The 4,989-nt window shown below is 46.3% G+C and overlaps 1 non-coding gene across 1 annotated transcript; it reads left to right on the top strand.

The window, feature by feature from the left end:
• Positions 1–3,767: 3,767 nt before the first annotated feature.
• Positions 3,768–3,886, top strand: LOC120604203 (5S ribosomal RNA). Its single transcript, XR_005653266.1, has one exon. It is a non-coding gene; the product is annotated as a 5S ribosomal RNA (ribosomal RNA).
• The last annotated feature ends 1,103 nt before the right edge of the window (positions 3,887–4,989 follow it).

Raw genomic sequence — 4,989 nt, 5'->3', positions numbered from 1 at the left:
CAGCTTCCTACCCACCAGGCCTTACATATCTCTCAACTTTTCCTATTTTAAAACCAGAATCATGTTCTTAGGATAACTCTAGGCTGAATCGGACTGAGTAAAGAGGCCAAGGTCAGAAGACTATTCACCCACATTGTTTCACTGGCATCACTTGGCGACCAGATGGTGTCTCCTCCTAATCTTTGCCCACCCTCCAGGCCTGAACCCAGAGGTGGGCAAGACTGCATAATTTCGAGAGCATAATTGTCCTTTATGAACGACTGTCTTGCTATATGCTTAGTGTCCCTCTGCAAGGAGTAATTATACTTCCTATCACGAAGATTGGAAAACTGGAGCACGAAGCTGAGAAGTTACTCAGCCAACATCACACAACTCTCCTGAGGTTGAAATTCTGCCACTGAACTGTCAGTGAGAGATTGACACATGCAAACACACAGGTTGGAAGAGCAAGCGACGGGATAAGAAGAGAAGCGAAGACGGGGCAGAAAGAAATGTAAATGGGGCCAGAACGAGAGAGAAGCAGGGAAAATGAGAGAGTGAGACAGCTCAGCCCAAACGATGACTTCTTTGCTTTCCAGAGGCATTTATCTTTCATTTGACCTTATAAGAGTCTATTTGTGTTGAGATTTTAAATTGAGAATTTTTTCTTTTTAAAAAACATCCCCGTGCATTTACCACGGCTCTTATATTAATTTCTATTCACGCCAGTGGGTTCAGTATTTATTCTCCTCCAAAAATCACTGAGTTGGAAGGGACAGAGTGAAAGTCATTCGGCTTTGTGTTTGTCTGGATTCAGAGCCTGAGGCCCAAGGGGTGGGATGAGGTGGGGTGGAGTAGGGGGTCAGTGTATCAGGCTCAAAACTGGAGAGATGGATGCCCAACAGTATTGTCAGGCACCTGACTTCCATCCAGACCATATCGTATCCTGCGTCGTCAACTCTGAACCCCCTGTGTGAGGGAGCTGGTGGACTGGCCAGAGCCATGAATCCCCTGTGATTCAGCCATTCTGCTTCCAAGAGGTGATGTCTGAACTGGATCGTGACGTTTATGGCAAACTGAAAGTCAGTGTGGCTGAGGTCAAGTTTGGGCCTAGGAATCTGACCACCTGGGTATATGTTCCAGCTTCATCACTTACTGTCTTCCTGACCTATGCTTCACCTCTCTGGGTCTTAGTTTCCCTCATCTGCAAGATGGTATCAGAAAAATAATGCCCTCCTAGGGCTAGTGTGAGGGTTAAGGAAGTGACTGCTCGTGAAGACCGTGGCACAGTGCCTCTCACCCAGCCAGTGTTCAATAAATGTTTGTAGGTTGAATGAATATAGTTCATGCACTTGCGTGGGAATTCTGCAAGAAGAGGAGGCATGGAGAGGTGATTGAGTACATATGTTCTGGAAACAGATAGACCTGGATGCAAACTGTAACCTCAGACCAGCCGATTACTTCTCTGAGCCTCTGTTTATTTATCATTAAAACTGACGTGATGATAATGCTTACCTCATGGTATTGCCAGGAAGACTAAAGAGATTAGCATGGTGTCTGGCATACAGTAAGAGCTCAATGAATGTTAGTTAAAAACAAAACACACACATACATAGGAATTCACAAAGCAGTGGCAGGCTTTGTAAACAGGTGGCATAGCAGGTGCAAAGGCCCAGAGGCATGAACAGGCACACTGCGATAAGGAGACTAGAAACAATAAGGCATGACTGGAGCAAAGAGTGAGTGGCTTTTCCCATGCTATTTCCTCTCTCTCCCTATCCCTTCCAAGACCAACACCTTCAGATCTCCTCTGAGACCTGACCACCCTATCCGAGTCTCTGGATACGCTCTGAAGCTTATTTATTTCCTCATATCTCTTATCATTGTTTGCAACTGTGTATGAATTTACTGATTTGATTCATGTCTGTCTCTCTGAAGACTGTAAGTAGGTCCATGAGGGACCTTATCTCTAGTACCTTGTACAGGACCTTCTACACAGTAGACATTCAATAAATATTTGTTGGAGGGAAGAAAGCAAAGGAAAGAGGGAGGAGGAGGGAGGAGGAGGAAGGAAGGAAGGAAGGGAAGGGAAGGAAGGAAGGAAGGAAGGGAAGGAAGGAAGGAAGGAAGGAAGGAAGAAAGGAGGGAGAAAGAGCAAGAACATGAAATAAGAATTCTTTATGCCCATTTTACAGATCTAAAGAGACTCAAAAGTGACATCCCTGCCCATAGCCACACTGCTAGGAAGCTGTGATGTAAATTCAAGCCTAACAGACCACCAAGTCTACTTTACCTTCTCAGCCACTCATTGTCAGATATGATCTTGACCATACAAAATATATTGTAAATTATGTAGCAAATGCCCATGGGCCCCGTGTGTACTTAAACAACAGAACGTTATGGACCTTTGAGGTCCCCTGAGTTTTCCTCCTGGACCCCATCCCTCCTCTTCTGCTTACCCAGAGGTAAGCACCATCCCAAATTGGCTGTTTTCCATTTTCATGTGCACTTTTAAACTTTTTACTCTGGTGTGTATGCTCAAACAGTATTGTTTATATGCCTTTAGACTTTATATAAACAGCATCATCCTCTGTGTATCTTTCTGCAACCTACTTGTTTTTCACTCAATATTATGTTGTGAGCTTCTTCCCCGCAGCTCTATTTCATTCATTTCCACCACTGTATATTGGTCCCCTGGATGAATACTCCATGCTTTATTTATCTATTCTTCACGTTGATGGACATTTAGGTTGTTCCAGCCTTATCTTTAGACACACACACACACACACACACACACACACACACACACACACTCACATGCACACAGACACATTCTGTCATCTCAGGCATGCAACATGCTTATTCCCACTTCTATAACTTATTTATGCCGCCTGGTATGCCCTCCCTCCCTTCCTCAAATCCTATCATTCAAGGCCCAGCCTCACTCTCATCTCCTCCATAAAACCTTCCCTGATTGTCCCAGCCTGAGGCCATCTCTCCTGGGCAGCTCATGTCCATCTGTGAGTTGAGGCTTATTTGGATGTTTGTTCTTGGTCAGTTGAGGCAGATGAACTCCAACCTGTCTACCCAACAGCTTACGAGACTGCTCCCAGTTCCCATGATGCCTCCAGGGCCCTGTATGATATGGCCCCACCACCTTCGTGTCTTTCTCCTTTCCTCCCCGCTGCAGCCACACTGGCCTCCTTACCAAAACTGATACATGCCGACCTCACTCCCACCCCAGGATCTTCGCCTGGGATGCACTTCCTCTGAATATTCGTGTGGCTTGCTCCTCGCTTCTTTTGAGTTTTTGCTCCAACACCCCTCAGAAAGACCTTTTCTGACTACTCAATTTATTTGCTCCCCCTGGAGCTCTTATCCCCATTCCTGCTTTGTTTTTCTTCATAACCCTTTTTACCATCTGATATGGCATACATTTTAATTATTTTCTTGTTTATTAGCTACCCCCTTGATTAGAATGCCAGCTCCATGAAGGCAGGAATTTTTTCTGTCTTGCTCACTGCTGCAAACACAGAGCCTAGAACAGTGGCTGGCCCGTAGGAGTTGCTCAATACGTATTTACTGAATAAATGGCTTTCAGTTTCTTCATCTGTAAAATGAAAATACCTCCCTAAATCATGACATTGTGAAGATGTCATGAATTAACAAAAGTAAAGTTGTGTTTAATAAATGCTACCACTCCCCCTCCCAAAACTCCCCTCCCCCACCAATCTAGGTTCCCTACCAACTCGGAGATTCTATAAAAGGTCTATAAAGAGTTACCTATGGTCTATGGCCATGCCACCCTGAACAAGCCCGATCCCATTTGATCTCGGAAGCTAAGCAGGGTCGAGTCTGGTTAGTACTTAGATGGGAGACCACCTAGGAAGACCAGGTGCTGTAGACATAAAAAATAAAAAATAAGGGACTATAAGCTGATAAGTTCCTTGCAATCTGCGACGTCAACCAAGGGCTGCCTCTCATAAAAAAAAAAAAAAATTAACTAAAAAGTTAAAAAAAAAAGTTACTTCTGCTCTGAATTGGTTACCCTTCGAGTTGCTGCTATCCTTCTAGTGGCGACTGTTGGAATTACAGGTATAGTGCCCTGGAAACACCTGCTATTAGGGACCAAGCTTTTAAGGCTGGCAAACACGCCCAGAGCTCCGGAACAAGGCTCCTCGGAACAGAATAGGTCCCGAGTGTCCCAGAGACATCTCCAGACCCATACCTACCTGCTGCAGGCTCCCACTTTCCCTAGCACTGGTCTCTGCTCATTCCTGGGTCTGGTTCTTAATTCTGTCCCGCTGTCTGCCTTTGCCTTCATTATCCTCTGCTTGTCATGGAGGGGTTAGTTAAAGTGTCGGGAGCGATGTCATTTACAGCCTCCTGTTGCTAAGCAACGGATCCAGATGAGCCCTTGAACTTCTTTCTCAGCCACTGAAATGTATCTGGTGGAGTGATGGGGGCCCTGGCTGAACTATATCATCACCTGGGACAAGCAGCAGGTCTGTTGGCCATGTCTCTTTTGGGGTCCGAACAGGACTGAGCCCTGTCCCTCTGGGCCCCACTATCCTCAGCCTCCCCTAATTAACCAACACTGCTCAGGGCCTCTTGGGTGTCCAATTTCAGGATGCACATTCTGGGCAGAGATGAATCAGACCTGGCCCTGCCTTTGAGGTTCTCCCTGTGTCAGTGAGAGAGAGAGATACTCAAATAGGCGAGGGATGCTCCAGAGAACGTGACTCTTTGAGCCTTGAGGGATGAACCAGAATTAGCCCGGGGGATTCCAGGTGAAGGCACAGACTATGTAAATGCCTAGAGGCAGGAAAAGCCTGGCTCTTTCAGACACCAGCTCATGCCCAGAGTAGTGGGAACAGTGGGATGGTCTGGATTCTGGGCTCCAGCCCTCGCTCTGCTGCCAACTCTCTGCATGACTTCAGCTCTGTCCTTGCCCCTCTCTGGACCTCGGCTTACAAGGGGACGTGGTCGGGGCAGAGATTAGGTGAGCTC

The sequence above is a fragment of the Pteropus medius genome, unplaced genomic scaffold (assembly GCF_902729225.1).
Source record: "Pteropus medius unplaced genomic scaffold, Ma_sr-lr_union100, whole genome shotgun sequence".
NCBI classification, from domain to species: Eukaryota; Metazoa; Chordata; class Mammalia; order Chiroptera; family Pteropodidae; genus Pteropus; species Pteropus medius.
Note: the sequence above shows the minus strand (reverse complement) of the source record. Positions and strands in the feature narration are given on the sequence as shown.